Source organism: Dromiciops gliroides, chromosome 3 (assembly GCF_019393635.1).
Source record: "Dromiciops gliroides isolate mDroGli1 chromosome 3, mDroGli1.pri, whole genome shotgun sequence".
Lineage (NCBI taxonomy): Eukaryota > Metazoa > Chordata > Mammalia > Microbiotheria > Microbiotheriidae > Dromiciops > Dromiciops gliroides.
Window position 1 is genome coordinate 240,342,141 of NC_057863.1, and position 13,797 is coordinate 240,355,937.

A 13,797-nucleotide genomic window follows, 5' to 3' on the forward strand; every position below is an offset into this window, starting at 1 on the left:
AATTTACTGTGTTGGAGTCTGTTGGGAATTACAAATGAAGTATGAGGCATGTTCCTTGTCCAAAAGGAGTTTATAGTTTTGTTGGGGAAATGATATAAGAAGGAGACATTTAAGGGGGAAACTATCTATTGAGGTATGGATGACAAATGTACAATGATTTGGAGACCCTAAACAGGCTGGAGTTATCAAAGGAAATATCATGGAGAATATAGGACTTGATTTCATTTTTGAAGACTGGTTAAGATATGGATAGGCAGAGAGAAAAAGAAGTGGTACTTTTTATGAAAAGAGTAGAGAATGAACAAAGGCAGGGACATAAGAACAAACATAGTGGGGAGTGGATGCAATAAGATGCCCAGACTTCCTAAAGTAGAAGTTTGCTGTTGGAGACCAATGGGATGGAAATTTGGATTAGTAGATTAATAGAATCATAGAATTCAGAACTGTAAGTAACTTAAGATATCATTAGTAAGAACAAAGCTTTGATTCATCATTCCAATACCAGTGTATGATGCAGTAACCATCCATAATTTCCTTTATCAATGACACACATTTGCAAAACAGATGGCTGAGGAAAAGGGACACAGTCTATACTATGAAAAACCAAATGAGTTTATAAACCCAGTCCCATAAGAATCTGTGGAGATACCCAACTGAGCTTCCAGAACCCCACATTAGCACTGTGATTAAATGAAATAGTGGTAATCTTGTGTTAATCTTCCCTCTAGAATCCAGACTGTTTCTGAACTCTGATACCATCATAACTCTCGTCTTTAAATCAATAAGGAGATAACATTCAAAATGGTGACAAAAGGACACAACCCTGATCACTGTAAAATTGAACTATGAATATTGAAGGTGCCAGGAAGTAATTGAAAACTACAAAGCTATCTGCCAATTGGAAACTTTTAAACCAAAAGCATCATCTATAGGATGAGAGAAATCCAACACATGTCCTTGAAAATATATGATCCACATGTTCTTATGCATTTTTCCAGTTTAGAGAACTACAAAAAGCAGGTGGTATTGGTGGTGGTGGCAGCAGCAGCAGAAGTAGTAGTAGTAGTAATAGTAGTAGTAGTAGTAGTAGTAGTAGTAGTAGTAGTAGTAGTAGTAGTAGTAGTAGTAGTAGTGGTGTACTTTTGTGGAGGTGGGGAGGCTGTAGGGAGGGAGAGAAACAAATAGGGAACTGAAGTTGAGGATACCATGCCAATTAACAAACTGTACTGTGTAGAGGAGTTCAGGGCTTTGTTTCTTCTTGTAAGCATACAATGCTTAGAAACTCTTCATTCTCTCTCTGAAAATGAAGCTGATCCTAAATAGAGCTATTATAAAAGATGAATATGCAGTGAAATACTTTTATAATTTTCATGTCAGGGACTAGTTGTTATCAGTTAACTCTGTTATCACATATCAAAGAGAGAGAATAGAGCACTGGGACTAAAGTCAGAAAGACTCATCTTCCTGATTTCATCTCTGGCCTCAAGATACTTACCAGCTGTGTGACACTGAGCAATTCACTGAACCCTGTTTGCCTCAGTTTCCTCATCTTTAAAATGAACAGGAGAAGAAAATGGCAAACCATTCCTGTATCTTTGCCAAGAAAGCCCCAAATGGGCTCATAAAGTCAGATATGACTTAACAAAGCTATTACATAGCTTTTTCAATATGCAATTGCTGTGCTTCAGGAGAATAGAGCAGAACAGAAGGGAACAGAAGTGTAATGGAGGGAAAGGGAGCAGATTGGAAAATGTAAAGTAGATAATGCTGTGGTTTGGGGGAACTTGTGGAGAAGAAATAATGAATTGAATTTGTGGATATGATTGTATCTAATTTTGTGGACGGGGCTAGAAATTTGCTTATTCTGTTAAGGGAATAATGCTTAGAAGTCCTTTCCCCTCTCTCACTAAAAGAATGTATGCTCTCAGTAAATGAAATTGATCCAGAAATGGGACTATTAGAAAAGTTTAATATACAGTAGAACTAATTTATAATCCTGATATTAGGAACTAGTGGTTTACAGCTAATTATGCTATTGAAGAGTTTTATTTTTTCCAATATGAAACTGCTGTGGTTCAAAATAGAACAGAACAGACCATGCACAGGATAGCATAGCATAGCATAGCATAGCATAGCATAGCATAGCATGGCATGGCATGGCATGGCATGGCATGGCATGGCATAGCATAGAATAGAGCTTTGGCTATCCCTAATAGCTGAAATGATCTGCCTCCTCACCTCCTTCTCTGGCTTCCTTCAAGGCTTGTCTGAGGTCTTTCCTATCTCTGTGATTGCTAATACCTCATTTTTCTTATTTCTTTCCATCTACTCTTCATATAGCTTGTCTATAATTAGCTGTTTTCACATTGTTTCCTACATCAGAATGTGAGTTCCTTGAGGACAGGAACTTGGTTGATTTATTTGGCCTTTTCTTATATGCTTAGATTTTAGCATAGTACCTGGTACATAATAATCACTTAATAAATATTTGTTGATTGACTGACAATAAATTGCACCAGGAAATGGATTTTAGGGTTATTTAAATCCAAACCACTCTCTTTAAAAATGAACAAACATAACCAGAAATGGGGCAACTAGGTGGCACAGTGGATAGAGCCCCAGGCCTGGAGTCAGGAAGAATTGAGTTCAAATCTAGCCTCAGACACTTACTAGTTGTGTGACCCTGTGTAAGTCACTTAACCCTGTTTGGAGAAGGAAATATCAAATCACTCCAGTATCTTTGCCAGAAAAACCTCAAATGGGGTCACAAAGAGTTGGACACAACTGAACAACAACAAACCAGAAAAATTATTTATCAAATACAGCTAGAAAATAAGCATCAGCAATATTTTTCCTAGATTATGGAATATTTCTTTCCTCTTAAATTCACATGCACCATTCAGGAGTCCCTGGTATTCCTTCAATTTTTATTAATTATTTTAAATAGCCTATAAATTTTCAGACATCATATCTTCTGCTAATAGATTTATATTGAATGTCAGAAGGTGTTTTTGAACAAGTTATCAATAATAATTCAACTCTTGATAGTCATTAGATTCACACTAAAAGACTAGAATTACCACCAATCCCTGCCAAATAATTTCCTTAATTGTGATTGAGTTATAAATATTAGGGAGATCATTTGTGTTATTTTATTTATTCTCCCAATGAATATTCCATATTCCCTGAAAAATTATTAGCTTACATAGCCACCAGACAAAACTGCCTCCAAATCATTATATTGCTAAAGCAACAACTAGTCTGGTAATATCTCACCAGTGATATTCCCCATCCGTAAGGGATACTTATCTAGATAAATGACTAGCAGCAGAAATTAAATTATTAGGCCAAGTCAAGCAATATGGTTTACATTATGGAATGGATGAGGTAGGGAGAGAGAACCAAGAGAGCCAAATGTCAAGAGCTATTTTAATAATGTTGACAACTTGCAAGAGGACAAAACTCAGGATTACTTGTATTAGCTAGATGGTGCCCACAGATTAAAGAAAATGAAGGGAAAATCAGACAGTAAAATGGAACTTAAGCACAAGTTACACACTTGAAGCCTGTGGGTTTAGATCAAGAGAGGCCTAGTCTACCAAAGTAGGTTTCCTTATTAGAGAAAGATGAGCTATATTCATGCCATGACTAATAGTGTTGTTCCTCTGCTAAGATCAGACACATATTTCAAAATTCCTTTCTGAGCTCAGGTATTGTAAATCATGAAGCTATCTATCCTTTATATGTCATGGGACAGAAATGGATGGAGCTTGCCTTTGAGATCTTATTTTCAATCATCTCAGGGCTCAGGGTTCTTCAGCAACTTAGACTGTATTGATGAAAATGTAGATATGTGTCACCTCCTCTCTCAGTTGAGCTAAAAGGCACCTTCCTTTCCTTTCAAAACTGGACTTGATGTTTTATTCAGGCTTGAAGACTATTATACAAAATAATCTGGGCTAGCATCAACCCTCAGTTATATAGTCTAAAGATCAGTGGACTTCTATACTCTCAAGGTGGAGAAGAAGAGAATATGCACTCATTACGTTGTACATACATGAGACATCCAAAAGAGACAGTTTGCTCAGGTCTGATGGCAGTGGATTTTTTTTTTCTGCACACCCTTAATAGATACCATAGGCTTCTATGTCTGAAAATCTCTTTTCTTCCTCTTCCTCCTCCTTCTCCATCTCTTCTATGGTCAGTTTTTCTAGGGATTTTCTAGGGTTTTGATTTCTTTCATTTCACGTTTCTTCCACTTGGTATGGTCTGTGCAGCTAAGTCAACGTAATCTATTAAATGTTTTCTTAAGATTTTTTTATGTTTAAACATTTAGTTGTTAATTTAGCTGTCTGTTCTGTGGGACAATACTTCTGCATTCTATGATCCTTAATTCTCTGGCATAGGCAGCAATCTTTTCCTCATATGCTTCCCTGCACTAGAGTGTGATAGGCAGAAAGGTCCTTGTTTATTCTTAGGATGGACATTTGGTTGCATTGGGTACCCCTCTGAAATAATGTCAGCTAACATTTATATGTAGGCAGTGGGATGTGGTGCATAAAAAGCTGGCAATGAAAACAAAAAGACCTGGGTGTAAGTTCCACAATTCACTGGGGGACTCGGGGCAAATCATTAAACCTTTCAGTGTATTTAAGGTGACTCTAAAACTATATGTTGTAGTTGATGATCAGCATTGGTCCAGGGGATGCTAAGTTATTAAGCATTTTTAAGCACTTACTCTGTGCTTGGCACTGTTCTAGCACTGGGGATACACATACAAGCATAAATAAAGACAGTCTCAGGCAGTTAGGTGGCACAGAGGATAGAGCACTGGCCCTGGATTCAGGAGGACCTGAGTTCAAATCCGGCCTCAGACCCTTGACACTTACTAGCTATGTGACCCTGGGCAAGTCACTTAACCCCAATTGCCTCACCAAAATAAATAAAAATAAAGACAGTCTCTGCCCTCAAGAAGCTTACATTCTAATGGGGGAAAGACAACAAATAAAAAGAAACTGAAAAGTAGGGCTTCAGTAAAGTAAAAAAGAAAAGTAGGGGGAAGATGAAAAAATTGGTCAGGAAAGTCTGAGGCTGATGTGGGTGAGAGTAAACATGGCGGGCATGGGTGCTTCCTCAGATTGAGGTTCTTGGGAGAAACTCACCAATGGAAAGATGGAGCTTCCTGAGCAGAGGGATCTTTCAAGATGAGAAGACAGCTGAGGAGGCACAGTAGAGAAGTCTGGAGAAGTCAGAAGAGAGCCTGAGGAAGGAGCAAAGAGTCTTCATTCGGAGTGCTTTACACAAATGAAATGTCGAGTCTTTGAAAAAATGTGTGTGTGTGTGTGTGTGTGTGTGTGTGTGTGTACGAAGTAAAGAGCTTTACATAAGCCACTTTTCATTCCTCAAAAAAATCCTGTGAGGTAGGTACTATTTTGGGGGTATTATTATCTTGATTTCCATTTTTCAGTTTAGAAAAGTGAGACTTGGAGGGCAGAGCCAAGATGGCGGAGGAGAGGCTGTGACTCCCACAAGCTCCAGACAAATCCGTCCATTCACGCCCAAATAATGCAATAAAAAATCAAAACCCAGAACAGCCTAATGCTCATAAGGACAGAGTGAGGCTATTTCTCCACAAAAGAGGGCAATTCTGATCACCTATTGATCAGGCTTAACAGCTTAGTGTGCAGTCTAGACCCAGCCAGGGACACTGCTTCCAGCACATGTCAGAGTCTTCAGCTCCAGCAGTTTCTGAGGTTCCAATCACGGACTGGTGAGGCGGTTCGGCGGTAGGCTGGGGTGAAGTGGAGGCAGCATCTACTGGAGTTGGGGCAAAGCACCCTGGGTCTGAACCAGTGGGCTGAATCAACTGGTGGTGGCCGAGTGGGGAAGGGAAAAAGCACACCAAGCTTCTGACCATAGAGAATCAGAGTTCAATCAGACTTCTGTTTCCAGGTCAAAGAGAAAGCAGCTGTGATTACTCAGAAGCTAGGCAGGCTGAGAAGAAGCCCAATCACCCCCTGGGCCACGCTGTAGCATGAACAGTGTGTCCGGGAAGCAGCGCTACACTTTAAGGAGTAAAAAGCCAAGAAACAGTAAGCCAGGATGAGTAGGCAGAGAAAGCAGAAGACCATCGAAAACTTCTTTGGGGGAAAGGTAGACCACAATACATCCTCAGAAGAAGAAGATAATAACAGGATCAAAGTTCCAACATCCAAAGCTTCCAAGAAAAATGTGAACTGGTCTCAGGCCATGGAAGCTCTCAAAAGGGACTTTGAAGAGAAAGTAGGAGAAAGAGAACAAAGATGTAGAGAAAGAGAGGGAAGAACGGAAAGAGAAATGAGAGCAATGCAGGAGAGTCATGAGAAAAAAGTCAACAGTTTGAAAAGCCGAATGGAAAAGGAGATTAAAAAACTGCTGAAAATAATTGCCTAAGAATTAGGATTGAACAAATGGAAGCTAGTGACCTTATGAGAAACCAGGACACAGTCAAACAAATCCAAATGAATGAAAAAATTGAGGGCAATGTGAAATATCTCCTTGGAAAAACAGCTGACCTGGAAAATAAATCTAGGAGAGATAATTTGAAAATCATTGGACTACCTGAAAACGATGACCAAACCAAGAGCTTAGGCACCATCCTCCAAGAGATTGTGAGGGGAAAATTGCCCTGATATTCTAGAAGCAGAAGCTAAAGTAGAAATTGAAAGAATCCACTGATCACCTCCTGAAAGAGATCCCAAAAGGAAAACCTCCAGGAATATTATAGCCAAATTCCAGAACTCCCAGGTCAAGGAGAAAATATTGCAAGCAGCTAGAAAAAAGGAATTCAAATACTGTGGAGCTCCAATAAGGATAAAGCAAGATCTAGCAGCTTCTACATTAAAGGACCAGAGGGCATGGAATATGATATTCCAGAGGGCAAAGGAACTGGGACTACAGCCAAAAATCATGTACCCAGCAAAACTAAGCATCATCTTTCAGAAGAAAACATGGAATTTCAATGAGAAAGAAGATTTTCAGGCATTCATTATGAAAAGACCTGAACTGAATAGAAAATTTGACTTTCAAATACAAGACCCTGGAGAAGCATAAAAAGATAAACAGGAAAAAGACTTCATGAGGGATATTAAAAGATCAAACTGTTTATATTCCTACATGGGAAGATAATACTTAGAACTCATAAGAACTATCTCAGTAAGGAACTAACAGAGGACACAGGTCTGAACTGAATATGAAGGGATGATATCTGTAAAGCATTTATGTTTTGTTCTTTGTGGGGTATCTTATGTCTGGGGTCAGATTTGGGCTTGGGGCCTCCTGGGTCCAGGGCTGGTGCATTGTCCACTGTGCCACCTAACTAACCCATAATGACATCTTTAAAATAGGGTTGAGGTGTAGGAGAAATAGACTGGGGGAGGGGGAAGGGGAGAGATGGTCTGGGGAGAGGTTGTTCACATGAAGGAAACAAGAAAAAAGCTTATGGAGGGGAGGAGAAGAGGGGGAAGGAATTGGGGAGTGAGTGAACTTTAATATCATCAGAATTGACTCAAAGAAGGACAACATGCATACTCAAGTGGGTATAGTAATATATTTTTGCCCTGAGGGAGGGGAGGGAGATAAGGGGCAGAGGGGAGGGGGTGGGGAAGAGGGGAAGGAGGGAAGGGCAGATTGGAGGAGAGAGCAGTAAAAAGCAAAATACTTTTGAGGAAGGTAAAGATGTTCTGCATAACTGCACAAGTATGACATATTGAATTGCTTGATTTCATAGGGAGGGTTGAGGAGAGAGGGAGGAAGAAAATTTGGAACACAAAATTATCTCAAAGACCTTGAACTCATCAGAGTTGGCTCATGGAGGGAATAACATTCACACCCAGTTGGGAGGAGTAATCTAACCCTACAGGAAAGTATGAGGGGAAGAGGATAAGGAAGGAAGGGTGAAAAAAAGGGAGTGCACAGTAGGGGAGGGGGCAGTTAGAAGCAAAACACTTTTGAGGAGGAATAGTTTAAAAGAAGATAGAAAATAGAGTAAATATCATGGGAAGGGAATAGGATGAAGGGAAATAGTTATGATGATCAAATATAATGGCAAAATATATGGTACCTACTTTGCTGGGCTAATATGAAGAAAATTCTTTGTCAAGTTTAAGGTACTTTATTTAGGTTATGATGAACAGGATACTATCAGAAAAACCTGGAAAGACCTACATGAACCAAAGCAGAGTGAAATGTTCTGTATACAAAATAACAGCAATAGTGGGGGATGATCTGCTGGGAAGCATGTGGTTATTTTCAGCAAGGCAATGATTCAATATAACCCTGAAGGACTTATGAAAATGGCAACCCATCTACAGAGAAAGAAGTGATAGTATCTGAAAATAGATGGAAACACATTTTTTTTCTTTTTTTGGTGAGGCAATTGGGGTTGGGTGACTTGCCCAGGGTCACACGACTAGTGGGTGTTGAGTGTCTGAGGCTGGATTTGAACTCGGGTGCTCCTGATTCCAGGGCCAGTGCTCTGTCCACTGTGCCACCTAGCTGCCCCTGGAAACACATTTTTTTTTCCTCTTTGACAATTCCTCAATCTGAAGTTTTGGTTTTTTTTTTTTACTGTTTTCTCTCACAAACTAGCTAACGTGGGAATGTTTTCCATGACTGCTCATGTATAGCTTATTTTGAAATGCTTGAGTTCTAGTGGGTGGGAGGTGGGAATGGAGAAGGAAGAGAAGTGGGAACACAATTTTTATTTTTTAATTGATGTTAAAATTTGTTTTTACATATATTTCAGAAAATAAAATTCTATTCAATAAAAAAATAATAAAAAAAAGAAAAGTGAGACTTGATATGTCTCCCTAAAGATGGCCTACCCATTCAATGTCAGAGGCAAGATTTAAACCCAGATCTTCTACCTTCTAAACCCAGTTCTCTTCTTTCATCTCTCTGCTCCCTCTAAGCACCACTCCCGAGAGAACACAATAAATTTTTGTTTATTAAGCAACCAGAGACAATCCTTTTAATTTTTCTTTATCCCCTTTCTCCCTTCCATTGGCCAATTGACTGAATTGACCAGAGTAAACTATTTTTTGGAGATCAATCAAGCCATCACCAAGAATTTATTAAGTATGTACCATTGATCAGGCACTGTTCTAAGTACTAGAAATATAAATACAAATTAAACAATGTCAGCTAGAATGAAGGTGATTTTCTAATGGAGATGGCATAGTAGAATCTGAACCATTAGGCAGTTATAGGAAACCTTGAGTCAAACATTATGGAAATTTTACTCAGCACAAGCTAATTTTTCTCATTTATCACATGAGATAGATAATTATAGAATAAAAGCAACTGCTGGAGGATTCATGGAAAGAAAAAAAACGCATGCCAAAGTGACCTGTAGAAATGTCATAAGGTCACATTTAACTGTGACTTAAAATAATTTAATATGCCCATTGGGTAAGCATTACTCATCACCTTAAGATTGAAACCTTCAAGTTTTATGTGTTTATGTGATTTTTTTTAAGTGAGGCAATTGGGGTTAAGTGACTTGCCCAAGGCCACACAGCCAGTAAGTGTTAAGTGTCTGAGGCTGGACCTGAAGTCAGGTACTCCTGACTCCAGGACCAGTGCTCCATCCACTGCACCACCTAGCTGCCCCATGTTTATGTTATTTAATAACAGAGAGACAATCTTGTGACACAGGTCCTTACAATGTGCATTGTGAGTCATAGTGAAAAATACAGATGTTAAACTCCAGTTGTCCTTCCCTGACATTACTTTTTTTAGGAGAGATGTACCGATGAGCAGAAGAGCATTTGCTTTGGTGAAACTAAAACAAAATTATATGGGTTGTCATATGAAATTCTGCTAAAGCAAATCAAGGGGAAAAATAGAGGTGAATGGTAAAGCTAAGATAAAGTTGACTTAACTGGACAGACCCTACCAAGTGAAAAGAAATATGGAGTCAAAGAAATTGAAGACCAAAAAAGTCCCTTGGAAAACTAATGATAGAAGAGGAGAAGGAAGAAGAGAAAATGAAGAAGGAGCAGAAGGAGGAGGAGAGACAGGGACAGGGAAATAGAGAGTCAAGGACAGAAACAAAGAGAAAGAGAAAAGACCTCAGAGATAGGCAGAGAAAGAAGTGAGACAGAGAAAGAGAGACATAAAAAACTGGCAAACAGAGATAGAGAAAACCACACAGTTACAGAAATAGAGGGACAGCAAGACAGAGAGAGTATATAACTAAAGTGTAGTGAATATTAGTAATATATGGGGACTGAGAAGCTTGAAAAAAAAAAAAACAGAAAACCAGATTTCAGTGGAATCCAAATCTGAAAAGGATTTTATATGGGTTCAAAATGAGGAAAAGTAAAACATAGAACCAAACAAACAAAAAAACAAATGTGGTACCAATTGCTGAATCAGCAAGCAAGTTATCAAAGGCTTGCTATGCTATAAAACAATTCTCCTAATATTAAAATATAAAAGGTTCAGGGGGCAGCTAGGTGGCACAGTGGATAAAGCACCGGCCCTGGATTCAGGAGTACCTGAGTTCAAATCCGGCCTCAGACACTTGACACTTACTAGCTGTGTGACCCTGGGCAAGTCACTTAATCCCCATTGCCCTGCAAAAACAAACAAACAAACAAAAAAATATAAAAGGTTCAGATGTCTTTAAAAATAAATGATCAAGGTGAGATGGTGAGTCATGGTGAAGCAATGATTAAATTAGAAAAGATTAAAATGTTTCAATTACTTGGCTAAAACATCTTTGAAAGATATTTTTGGAAAATAGAAAATGGCTAAGCAGCCAATGAAGTCATTTTTTAAAAAGCTTGTGCATGATAATAAGAAAATGGAAATTAATTGCTAGAAGTCAAGAAATTTTTATAATGAAGTAATTTGAATTTTATACTGACATTAATGAATCAGCATTTAAAGTCTAAAATATGTCTATAACTAATCTGGTTATGGTGTTTTTGGTTTGTTTGAGGGTTTTTTTTGCCTCAAAGTAAACTCAACAACTTTGAAAATCTTAGTTTTCTTCTTGATAATCTAAGCTGTTTTTAAATTGCTTTAAAGAGAAATTGGTCACAGAAAATCCTAGGAATGAATTATCAAGCTGTATTTCCCAATCTGTCATGATTGAAAAACGTATATTTTTTTAAATGAAGCAGGAGGAGAAAAGGGATGGAAAGGGACCACCAAAATCTGTGTCTAATTGTATTATATCTGCGTAACAAAGAAAATGAATACCAACATCCTGAAATAAATTAAAATATAAAAGTAAAGACAGTAGTTATGGTTTCTACATTAAAAACAAAACATAATCTTTCAGAATCATTTTGAGGCAAAAGAAAAAATGTTTATTGTTATTACTGAGATCAAATGAATATAATTATCAAGGTATTGGATCCTGACACTTAAAAAAAAATCATCTCCCTTTAAGACACAATTATGGTTAAGTGGCAAATGTCTTATGAATGTGGGTAATTCCCTTTCCAATGCTGCCTTTAAAAAAAAACAGTAAAAAAAAAAACAACAATAAAACATCCATTTCCTTTTTTGTCTCATTAAACTAACTTCACCCAAGAATGTTCAAGTCACTTTTTTCTGTTTGTTTTTTTTTCTCCCAAGCACCTACCACAAAATCTATGAGCACGTTTTCAGAAACACAATTATTTCTGAGATGGGAATGTGTTTCTTATTTGGAGGTAAAACAAACACATCAAAATTTAACTCCCTCTTTATTCACTCAAGAAAATCCTTTAAACAATGTCAATTAAATGGGTCACAGAAGGGCAAAAAAAAAAATGTTAGATTTAAGAAGTCGGTGTGATATAACAGAAGAATTACTGGATTTGGAGTCAGCAAACATAGGTTTGAATCCCAGTTCTATTTATGAGCTGTGTCATCTTAACATCACTTCACTTCATTGACTTTCCTTAATTTAAAAATATAGCAGGTTGGGAAACATGAGCTCTATTTTAGGTATAAATTCTATAACCTCCTAATAAATCTTGTTTCTTTTTCTACCAAGCCACTGTAATTCCATCCTCCATCACCTTGGCCAGATTGTGTGAAAAGTATCCTGGACAGGTGGGTATGTATCCAAATCTTCTTAAAGTCTTCCAGAAAATAAAACTCTCTATCCTATTAATTATATGCCTTTGAAATCCGGGTGATTATGTCATGGAACCTTAGGATTAGAAGTAACTTCAGCAAATATTGTAGTTATCTATTGTCCTTTTCAACAAACCACTTTAAGAATCCAAGAAATGTATTTCTTAATCTCATCCAAAACCCTTTTAAAAAAGAAATATTCTGTAATTTCTTTTTTCCTTAGAGATATCCAGTATTTCACAAGTTTATAATATCATTTTTTTTTGGTCTAAACCTATGTTTTCATCAGTATAGAAAGTTTCTTCTGAGGAAGTTATTTCTACCAAAGACAATGGCACCTATTCTGCAATGAAGCTGGTCTCAAGACTCTGCTACTTCTCCATGACTCATCCAACAAGCTTCTTTTCCTGACAACACCTCCAACCCTCTGCGTGCCTCTTCTTGTTTGGGAAAAGTTCCCAGAACCTCCATTTCAGAAAATATCTATGCCATCTATGCTCACTTCCAGCCCAGACTAGCCCCTAACTCTCTAGGGCACTTTTCCACCTTGCTCTTGCTTTGATACCCTTCTTCTTATCCACACTTCAACCCCCAACTTTTCAGTTTTTTATATGTTATCTTCTTTTGATGTGTTATCCCACATTAAGTTGTAAATGCTTTGGAAGTGGGGGCCATTTTTGTGTTCGTATTTACCTTCTCAGGACTTAGCACAGTGCCTGACATAGAGAAGGGGTTTAATAAATACTTATTTGGATCTGATATGTTACTATTGATCTATAAATATGTGTGTATCTATCTATCTATCAATCCATCATGAATTTTTGTGTCATCCTTGTGCAGGGGCCATACTAATCTTCTCTGCATCATTCCAATTTTAGTATATGTGCTGCCAAAGCAAGCACTATCTATCTATCTATCTATCTATCTATCTATCTATCTATCTATCTATCTATCTATCTATCTATCTATCCATCTATCATCTATCTATAGTTTATAGCTTTAAACACGTCTGGGACACTGAAATACTAAATAATTTGTCCAGTGTCATACAATTACTATGTATGAGAGATAGGACTTCAACATGGGTCACCCCAATTCTGAGGCTAGCTCTCTATCCAATATGCTATGCCACCCTTTTTATTGCATGATACCCTTTATAAAGGGAATTCCTTTTTCTCTTTACTGAAAATAGAAAGTTATCAATTACTACCACTTATACAGTAAGGTGGCTAAGTGGCAAATTAGAGTGCTGGGCCTGAAGTCAGGAAGACTCATCTTCCTGAATTCAAATCTGGCCTCAAACACTTCCTAGCTGTGTGACCCTGGGCAAGTCACTTAATCCTTTTTGCTTCAGTTTCCTCATCTGTAAAATGTGCTGAAGAAAGAAATGGCAAACCACTCCAGAATCTTTGTCAAGAAATTCCCAAAAGGGTTCACAAAGAATCTGATGCAACTGAATACATTATATTCCATATGTAAAGTCTACTATTTAATCCCAGCTAAGTTTTCTCTAGGAAATACAAAGTCATATCAAATCTATTTTGTTTGTTTATTTTTTTTCTTAAATGTCCTTTCCCCATACTCTATTCATACTGCTTTCTCCTGTATCTTCTTCAATCCCATCATCCCCTACTGTCTTCCCCTACAAGTCATGCAAACAAAAGACAATATGGTATTAAA

General features: G+C 37.7%; 1 non-coding gene across 1 annotated transcript; it reads right to left on the minus strand.

Annotated features, from left to right (window-relative positions):
- Positions 1-12,911: 12,911 nt before the first annotated feature.
- Positions 12,912-13,019, minus strand: LOC122752198. The gene has a single exon (XR_006355989.1). It is a non-coding gene; the product is annotated as a U6 spliceosomal RNA (small nuclear RNA).
- Between the last annotated feature and the right edge of the window lie 778 nt (positions 13,020-13,797).